Consider the following 10,834-nt stretch of genomic DNA (forward strand, 5'->3'; position numbering starts at 1 on the left):
GATGGTGTACCTCATGAGGACAGTCCTCTTCCCAAATACATCATGCTCGGTTCCGAACTGGATCGTTGATTACGTCGATGATCTACCAGCCATGGGGCGATACGCATGGGCGCAAGCGACACACAAGTGGCTTATGGAGGATATTCCATAGCGACCGCCCGAGTGCAAGATAGATGCTGCCGGGAAGAAGACCAACACAGGGATACATTAAGGGTTGCTCGGTCACGCTTAACGTCCCGGTTTTACGAAAGTGACCGAACGGGGAAGAAAGTCCGTTTCGGCAAGATCCCAAGGATGCTGTGCTACGGTGAAAGTACTTACCGGAAGCAAGCGACGGTAGAAACGAGCTTGTCATCGCTCGATGGAAAAGAGGTAATAAATCATGGACAATGTTTAACATAAGTCTTTAATGTTTAAACATTTTATTTAGCGTTTAACTTTAGTATTTACCGTTTAAAACTTATTCATACTAGTTTAAATATTTTGTTCTCCGCTTTAATTATATTCTATAACGTTTAAATATATAAACACTGCTTTAAATATAGTTTTTTTATAGTTTAAAAATGAATGATTTCACTGAAATTGTTTGGTTTACATATGCTAGTTTCCGAGCTGGTTCCGCGAATCGTTTGAAGAAGAAATATTTGTTGGGGCCAACCGACGGATGGATGCCATTGCTCCGGAACCACTTGCTCCAAGGCGGGATGAGAGGCGCACTCTATCGCGTGCGCTACTGGACGCCTGTTCTCCTACTTCCGACCCCACCACGCCGCACGTATTCCCTCGATGCCGAGAAGCCCTCCCCTACCACGGCAGTTTGCAACAACCCCCCTACCACGACAACGACGAGTCCCCCAATTGTGGCAGTCCCCGACCATGGCAGCCCCTCCGACCGTGGCAGCCCCACCGGTGACATTAGGCGAAGATGTCACCGCAACTCTTATGCAAGCATGCCAGATATTGATGACCGAGTTTCCTCGGCTTGTCGCTCGTGTTGAGGCGCTGGAAGGACGTTCACAACCAGCTGCGCCATCCCTCGAAAGAACCGAAGCACCCGGGACGAACGAGGCGTCGGAATTTGACGACGACGACATCATCGGGAAGGTCATTCCAAGGCGGCCACATTCGAAGAGACTTGCGAAAAATAGGAGAACAATACTGCCTCTGTCTCCACCGCCGGCTGACGATGAAACAATAGTAATACTGTCACGTCCCGACCCGCGGGCCCGCCACGTGACAACCGCCGTGACGATCCCGAGGAGAGACACACACCACTCAACCCTCGAGTCATCGCAAGGCTCTCAAACTCCTGCTAAACAACACCACAATAATAAAGGTACCAAAAGCAAAACTTTCACTCGAAGAATCAACAGTAAAGTGAAAGATATACAAATCACAGTTACAGAGTTAAGAACACTAGTGGATCCACTGCAATCATACAATGCAACCTGATTAACAATAAATAAACAACCTGACTTGGAATGCAAACTGCTAACACTTCGCCTCGCTATGACGACCCAAACCACTAAAACCTGGAAGGGAGGAGGGGGTGAGTAACCATAGTCACTCAGTGAATGGGTTAGCACAAATCTAACAGAATATCAAAACAAATCGATGAAATTCCAATAAACACATCTACACTAACTTAAATGAACTGGAACGTTCACATTTGCAACACAATGAAAATACAGGATATGAAACCTTGGTATTTAGAAACCAAAACATAAATTCTCACGAGTATAGACAAAACATCAACATGTATAAAACAAATGCTTGGATATAATTTCCCAAAATGAGTAGAAAAACCAACTTAAATAAATAAAATCCTCGATAATCACAAATCCTCAATTCTGCATTATATATGTTCGAAAAGCATTAAGATATCAAACATGCTATGTGAAAGATCACACTTCGAATATACCAATTGCAAGAAAATAGAATTTTCCTCAAATATTGAAATTTCGTCTCGATCAAATAAACAATGGCCTAAAAATACTCTCTCTAACTTTAGCCGCCGTCGCGACTAAGTTGAGAGCCCGTCAAGGTCTTCGCACCCTTGACGTTGGCCCACCGGTCCCGTGTGGTGACCCCGGGATCCCGATGTATCATCCAATCAGGGCTCTACGCTCCCACCTGATCTGGACAAATCAACACCCAGGTCCACAACGCCACCTCTAAAGGCTGGCCTGTTGGGACCCACTACTGTAGTAGTCGGGCCTTAGCCCGCCGTCACCATCCAAACCAACATATAGCTGTAGCAATAATACAATCTGAATCACTCATGTCACAGGGTCCTTATCCAGGACAAGCATTCACATATCGGGAATAAACACTATTTCCACAAATCCAAAGCCAAAGCATAGCAATGCATGTAAACTTTCAAAAAAGTATTCCAATCCCGATGTGCCAATACATTCAAAAACATTTCTGTCCAAATGCCAAGAATAACACAATAATATGCGAAGCTCTGAAGCATTGCTTTAGACAATAAAACCAGTCAATATTAAACGCATTATAATATCCACAATCTAGAAGAACATGCCATTCAGAAATAAAAACCCTTTATTTTCATAACTATCAATATCAAAAGCATACTTATACAAGTGAAAGGTTTTACAACCATTTCTAAAAATAAATACCAATAAGGTAGAAAGGAAACATTAAGTTTTGGAATACAATAAAAGTCATCAAAACAAGCATAGCTTTTGTTCTAGTTAAACCCCAAGTTACTTAGGATCATTCTAGCTTTCTCTTTCTTCAGCTCACTAAGTTTTCCTCCAAATACAAGATTTATCCCCAAAGTCTAGTCAATCACAACCTCTAAATACTTTACAAGTCATGAAAATATGTTCATCTCCTCGCATATATTTACACATGTCAATATATACATATTGATCCAATCCTACTTTACACATCATCAGGTATTTACTTTCACAAGTCTTTACTATTCAACCCCTTTCTTATCCTCAATTATATCTTAGATCCTTATCATGGTGTCGATTACCTCAACATCAATATTTACTTCATCGATTAATAATCTCATTGTCAAAAATACTCAAAAAGTTAACTATCTCCTCTTAGTAGCATTAAATCAAACTATTATTAGAAATTCACAAGAATATTCAGTCTTGTAATCTAACACTTGTCACATATAACTCAAGCTACTCATCATCAACCTTCTAAAGAAATTCCATTTAAAAATAATAATCATAATCAACGACATCCACCACGTAAATACCACACTATGATCGTACTACAACTAAGCACCCTACACTATGCTCACAAGAACAAACCTCATCAACTTTGATAATTCGACAACATAAGTATAATAATGTCATCCATGGTTCTCAAATATTGCAAAGAAGATATTAGTATAAATCTGACTAACTACCCAAAATCATGTATAAGGTTCCACAAGTCATTCAATTTCCAACGTACTAGTGTAATTATATGTCTTAGCATTTAAGGCTTCATCAGATTCCATGTACCATATGTATCATATGATGTCTGAAACTTTAGAAATTATGTATCACTAGGGAGATTAAATCATTTTATTGAACATACATAATCAATTTCACTTATAACACATATACTCAATGAACTCATTGTAATAATCAACAATTTTCATTCATCCACCAAGCATGTATGTCTTCAAGTTCAATCTCAACTAACACAAGTACATCATCAGTAAGCTTTCTCATGATTTTTCAAAAAAAATAAACCATAAGTCATTCCAAATAAACCATAGTCTCTAGTGGTCATCTACACTTTCTTTTCTCCTATAGCTAGTGATTTAAAAACATGATAAAGCCATGGAAATCATTTCAGAAAAACAAATAAAATATTTTCGATACTCAATTAGAATTGTGCACTCAACATAACCCACTCACAGAACCAGTCGTCTCGTCCTGAGACGCACTCAGTGATCGGCGAGCTTCTTCCCCTTAGAGGACGCTTCGCCACCTAGATACAAGCAGGGAATTCAAATTCTAATGAACATAATAATGATAATCACAAGAAAATGTATAAAAATACAATTATACATGTCTAATACAAAACATTAGGGTTTTAGGGCAAAACATCGTCATTTTGGATCCAAACGATCTCAGAATGGAGTAAAACTAGTTCCAATGAGTTCAGGGTAAGAAGAGCTTCAATGTGAACCAAAGAAATACCAGAAAAGGCTCAAAATTTTCGGTGCTACAGTAACTTTGAAATTGCTACAGTAAACCCGAACCTTATACTATGGTTTTCTCCCAATTTACAACTCTAAATCAAAAATTTTCTTCTACAACATTCTCATACATGCATTATAAATCATTGGCTTCAATTTAAGCCTATGAATCATCATATCCATGAAGAAATCAAAGTTTTTATACAATTCTAAAAACAAGGAAATACGGAAGAAATACAAAACAAAAACATTGAATCTTAGGCTTACCGGATTCGGGAGTGAGAGAGGAATAAGTTTGGTATTGAAGTTCGCCGGAAATTCTGCCGGAAAGATTTTTCTAGGTTTTATGCTCGGCTGAACAAGAAGAACAAGAAGCAAGGAAGCAAGGAAGCAAGAAGGAAAAAGAAAGTTCCGGGCTTTTTCTCATTCATTCATCATAATATATATAGGAAATGACCTAATTGTCCTCTTAATAGAAAAAAATCATATAAAATGGATCCAAATGACGGAATTGCCCTTGATTTTTTTCACATAAAAGCTACTATGCAAACATGCAAAAATGCCACTACTACTAAATGACCATTTTACCCCTAATGCAAGCATAAAAAAATCTAAATAGGCCCGAGGGTTTAAATCGAGAGACGGTACAACATCGGTGCGGTCGATGTCGTTGTTGAGAAGGACATCGTAGATGATGTGGCCGCTTGCACTTTGCTGAGAAGGTCGTTGACTCTCTTCTCGATGAAATCCTCGACCCGGTGGAACCAGCTGCCGAGATTGCGGCATCAAAGATGGACACAATCCCTGAAGATCAAGAACAAGTTAAGGGTGTGTCTCCCAATGATGCTGTTGTCATGGCCACGGTTGAGAAGATCGTCAAATCCGTTGCCGTGGCCGAGCAAGATACCACGACCCAAGCGGGGACACAATCCCACCACAACAAGAACCATGTAAGGATGTGTCATGCGGTTGATGCTTTGTCGCCGTCGTCCCCGCATCGAGCCGGATCACAATCTCACAACAAGAACAACCATGGAAGGATGTGTCTGCAGGTTGATGCTGTCGCCATCGTCCCCCGCGATCGAAGGAAGATCGTCGTTGAAGACCCGACCGAGCAACGAGAGATGATCAAGGCCAATCAAAAAAATTGGACCGGACGGCTCGGAAAGCTTTTATTCGAAGAAGAAGAAATGGGTTGGCTCGAGTCATCTTAACAAATACGAGCGAGGGAGTTGATGAGGGATCTTCCTCAACTGCTCTATGGACGGGTAAGTGTAAAGTTTTTATGATATTGTTTAAAGTTTTTATTATAGTGTTTAACTATTACCTAATAGTGTTTAATACCTTTATGTTATCATTTAATTTGTCTACTTAACGTTTAATTATATATAATATCATGTAATAATTGATAATATCATTTAAATATTTACAATATGGTCTTATTATATCCAGTATCGTTTAACCTCGAAAGCATCGGTAGTGGAAGAATGACGTCGCACGACCGCATCGCGATAAATTATACACGCTGCTTGAGGGAAGGAGATGGTCATCGATGATGTGATGGGACGCTTTCGTATGCATAATACAAAAAGTCGCTGAGCAAAGAGCCATATCCTTACAAGAAGCGCCTCCATCACCGAGACCGCTTGCATGCTGTTTATGTCAAAGCGGGGACGACGCACATGACACTAATTATGGCTATGATCGGGATGCTCGTGCATAGCTGCATGAAGTTCAAATTGTCATCCTCCCGATAATCATGAATGGACACTTCCATGTCATCGTCCTAGACAATGATAAACAAGAATACAGGGCATTATTCTTCATGTCCGGGAATGCGATAAGGACGCGTTGGACATGGTAAGTTCTTTAATTATGTCCGATTAATATCCGTGTGGTATTTAAATCGGGTATTCTAATCTCGACTTGCATATCTCGGCGATGGAATCTATTCGATATTTGTGTCGATATGGACTTTTGCGAGTCGGTGACGGCAAAAGTACCCACTGCGTCGCGACATAGAAACCCCACGCCAAAAAAACAAGGGAAGCGTCGATTGCGCCCGCTCACGTCATGCGGTTTATCGAGCAATTACTTTGGGGTGAGAAGTTACGGCTACCGCAGACAGACGTTCCTTACCTCAGATTAAGGTATGTTACCCGCATACTTAAGGAGGGGAGGGCAGCCGGCGTCCATGACAAAGGGGGGTCGTCACAAGCGGGTTAAATTTTGTTTTTGAAGAACATGTCCTGTATATCTGAATGTCAATTTTGTTTTCGAATGTAAATCTGGACAAATTCAATTCATTGTTTTCGTGTTCGAAGAGCATGACTTGTATATCTTAATGTAAATTTTTTTGTTTTGAATTGTAAAGCAGGTTAAATTCCATTCAGTTTCATTTCATTGTTTAATTTACGTTCTAATTGTGTACATTTCACTTTCATTGTTTAAATATACTATATATCGTTTAAACATCAGTTGAAATATTTCAAATTACAGTGTATCCGTTTACAATAACAATATCTCTATTTAAATATGGAAAGTTGCCCATCAATACACAATATTTCCCTGTTATCGTCGGCTTATTTACAATGCTTAGTCGGCGACAGTTTCATTGCAAGATCGTCGAATGTGACCGGATCCATGGCAGCAGCTGCAATGTAACTCGCGGACATCAAACGCTTGCGACTCGATCCTCTTTCATCTAGGCCGCCCAGGCTGCCTTCTCGTCACAGGCGGTCGCAAACATGCGTATCAACTTGAACCTGCACAACATACAATATTAAAAAAAAGGTTAAACAAACACATTCATGAAAACGACTATTAATCAATGTGTCATGGTCGGACTTAAGCGAAGATACTGGTAGTTAAACACAGAACGACATAGTTGTACACTGACGTAATGTTCTTAAACGGTAACAAAAAGTCTCAAGTGATAAATATCAACCCCGTCTTAAAGGATGTTTCCTGACCTCCCTCCTCTAGAGAATCCTCCGCAATCACGCAATACGTGAAAACTTTCTTTTCTTACCCAAGTCGAAAAGCTCGCATAATTGCTTCCCGTCATCCACCGCTGGAGAATCCTCTGCATTCAGGCAATTATGCGAGCATTTCGGCTTGGGCAAGAAAAGATAGTTTAACTTGTTGCGTGATTACGGCTGATTGATTCTCAAGATAAGGAAGGAGGTTCACGAAACATCCTTTCAGATAGAGTGGTTGTCCATGGGAAGAGGAGGAAGAGGAGGAGGAGGAGGAGGAGGAGGATGATGAGGACGACGACGAGTGGTTGTCCATGGGAAGGGTTCTTCCTGGTTATTTATGGTGTGAAGTCCACAAGCAGGCTGACTCTTCATATCCGAGAAAAAAATCAAACGCACAGTGGACCGACATTGACTGATTACAACGAACGGGTGTTCGGATATTTATGTTACCGTGCATAAGAATTAATGCCGTCATTAATTCTTATGCACGGGATACCATAACCTTGCCACCTGCCACGTGCCACCTGCCAACAATTCAGATCAAACGAAAAAAATCACCGTTTTACGCAGAGACTTTGAGAATTTAAACGTTAATATGAAAAGTTATACATGTAAAGATAATGTTAAACGGAGATGACAAGTATTAAACGGATATGACAATTATTAAACATATTAGTAATATATTTAAACGGATAATAACAAATAGTTAAACATTATTTAAAAATATACAAACAGATAACAATAAAGCGAGAAGAACTTTACAACGAAATGAACTCGTTTTCAAACGGAGACGACAATGGCACATGCTCTGCCTCGACAATAAAATCGAATACAGCTCATTTGAAGATGAAGTGCACTTGACCAATCCGATGGAAATCAACTTCATTTTCTCTTGGAGAAACCGATTTATATATTTCGGGTATGATAAACTTCACCCAGACTACCACAAATGAGCTGCCATAATAAACTCCTGCTGAATGGTCAAACTGATAGCAACGAAGAGATTCTCACCAGTATCACGCAACCGCGAGAATCGAAGTCGAACAACTCAAATGAGGAGAAATGAGGAGAACAACAAGATGTAATGCAACTCCTATGCATTGTCTATCAGAAACCAAGCAGAAAGCCCTTGAAAAGGTTGAACATGATGATTTGACGCTTTCCTTTCCCACCATTTTCAAGGCCAAAAATGGGATTTCACAACATGGACCCATTTGAAGTGAACGGTAGGGGGTAATAGGGAAGTTAAACACTAACGGAAGGGCTGTCCGGGGTGTGTAAAAGTAGGAGGGGGTTTTTGGGAAGTTTTGAAAATTACGAGGGGTGAACAGTAATTTTCCCTTATAATTATTAAAATATTTAAAATAAGAAATTGGATTTTCATAAATAACTCACCAAAATTATTTATCCATAACTCTATCCCAATTTTTTTTTTAAGTTTTCTTATGATCAAATCATTAATTCACCACTTATTTTTTATTTTTTACCAAATAGTTTATATTTATGGTCATGCTTTAACTCAACAAAATTTTTGTACCATGTGTTTTATAGTTTTAAAATAAAAAAAAATTATGAAATTGTGCTCCACTTTTTTGTTTATAGTAATTACAAAATATACTGATAAGAAAGTTGTAGATTTTTAATATAGCCTTAATAATTATTGGCCTATTTCTAACATACACATTGCAAATAAACCAAAATAAATCAATGATACATACATGCAAACCAAACATATCATCTAAGCTCCGATTCAAGTCAAAAACTTAAACTAATATGATATAAAATCCATGATTAAATATTCAAATTTATATTTCCAAAGGTAAGAGTTACAATTAGAAAATAGAACTCCTCCGAGGATAGAATAAGATTTTCCCATTGTAATGGAAGGATATACTTGTTTAAGATTCATGTTTTGCTGTGTTGCAACATCATTCCTCTATGTATTTGTGTTAACTCAAAGATTGGGCATTATTTGAATTCTTGCATCTTGCAGTATTTACGAATTAGTGGATTACCATGTTCTCATAACCCATGGTATTTCTCTTGATTTGTAATATTTTATATATAATAATTGGGGCATTAATGTTGGTATCCATTGTCTTCAATTCTACTCACACAAATGCATACTCTAATTGGTTCTTTTTAAGGTGAACTAAATTAGATTTAGCAACATTAATCCTTCGATAGACTTATCAAAAAAATAATCACTACTAAAACAAGTCTTTCACTAAATTCAAACGAAATCACCGTGCACACTAGAACACTAGCAATAGAAACATTTCTATCTTGAATTTGCACATCTAAATATATCCTTGGAGTTTACATATTTTGTGCTATCCAATGTTAAGCGCATAATGGTCCTTCAACAACTTCATTGTAACAGATTAGAAGGCATCCCAAATATAAAATTAGCCGCATAACTAGATTTAGCAATATCACTTCACCAAATTATCATGAAAAGATAGTTACTACTAAAATAAAAACTTCACTTATCTAAACAACAACACTAGAATGAAATCTTCAATTTGAATTTGGATAATTTATTTTAGCAAAGTAAGAGATCACAAGACATGAGAAATATAATTAAGTAGTAGTTTTCGTATAAACATATTAATTGATCAGTGTCTTCCATTAGATTTAATTAGCATAATAACTTCAACCGGCCTAAGAAAGTTGCTAGTAAAATAAAAACTTCACTAGCCCAATCAAGAACACTACCAGCAGTAGAAACAACTCCATCTTCCTCTTGAATTTTATTTTAGTGAGAAATAGTTTTCATATAAATACATTAATTACTAAACACCATTAGATTTAGTGACAGCTCATCAACAAATCTAAGAAAAGGTAATTACTACTTCAGAACCAGCAGTTAGATCACAACTTCATCTTCATCTTGAATTCCAGTAACTAACCATATCCTTGAATTTGCATGAAATCTGTGTGATATATAATCCTAAATACACAGGGATGCATATACCTAATTAATTCTTTTTAACAATTTCTAGAAAATACATTTATTTGTTTATTTTTGCACAACAAGAGATCACAAGATATAAGCCATATACAAAGACCTAATAATAGCTGTATGTGTTCGGCGTTGTAGATGATATTTGTTTTCTTTTGATGAGTGACTTTCGCAGTTAGGGGTAAATGACAAAAGACCTTTGGTATAAAGTTTTACTATAAAAGATATTTTATATAGGGGGATGTTTATTATAAAAATTTGAAAAGCGGTGGACTCAATAATGTTAAAAAGAATCCCTATGAAAGCAAGACTTTCGTTGTGTGAGTGCATACGATCAGCAAGATCAATTATCTATGGTGTGCATGCTTTTAGTATGTGATTTGCCCATTTTGTCAAAAATTAAAAAAAATATTAAAAGCTCAAGAGTGAATATAAAACAAAAGGAGATATTGTTGAAATATTGTCTTCCACATTTGATTAAGCTAATGGGCCAGCTCATCTCTAGTTTATCCTTTTTTTTTAAGCTATTGGGCCCATTCATTTTGAGCCCACTTGAACAACCTGTTAAAATTTTTCTAATACCCATCGTCTTGAAAAGGAGAGGAATTAGGGCGTAGAGGTTTGAAGGAATTTTAAAAGGAAGGGTGAGATGAGAGCTCTTGGTATTATGAAGAAGAAGTTTTTGCTTTGAGATTAACTGGAGAAGGGTTTGAA

General features: G+C 37.7%; 1 long non-coding RNA gene across 1 annotated transcript; it reads right to left on the minus strand.

Annotated features, from left to right (window-relative positions):
- Nucleotides 1–1,410: 1,410 nt before the first annotated feature.
- Nucleotides 1,411–4,511, minus strand: LOC120265914. The gene is made up of 3 exons (XR_005537802.1): nucleotides 4,442–4,511; nucleotides 3,891–3,963; nucleotides 1,411–1,532 (listed from the first exon to the last, which is right to left on the minus strand). It is a non-coding gene; the product is annotated as an uncharacterized LOC120265914 (long non-coding RNA).
- Between the last annotated feature and the right edge of the window lie 6,323 nt (nucleotides 4,512–10,834).

The sequence above is a fragment of the Dioscorea cayenensis genome, chromosome 7, assembly GCF_009730915.1.
Source record: "Dioscorea cayenensis subsp. rotundata cultivar TDr96_F1 chromosome 7, TDr96_F1_v2_PseudoChromosome.rev07_lg8_w22 25.fasta, whole genome shotgun sequence".
In the NCBI taxonomy this organism is placed as follows: Eukaryota; Viridiplantae; Streptophyta; class Magnoliopsida; order Dioscoreales; family Dioscoreaceae; genus Dioscorea; species Dioscorea cayenensis.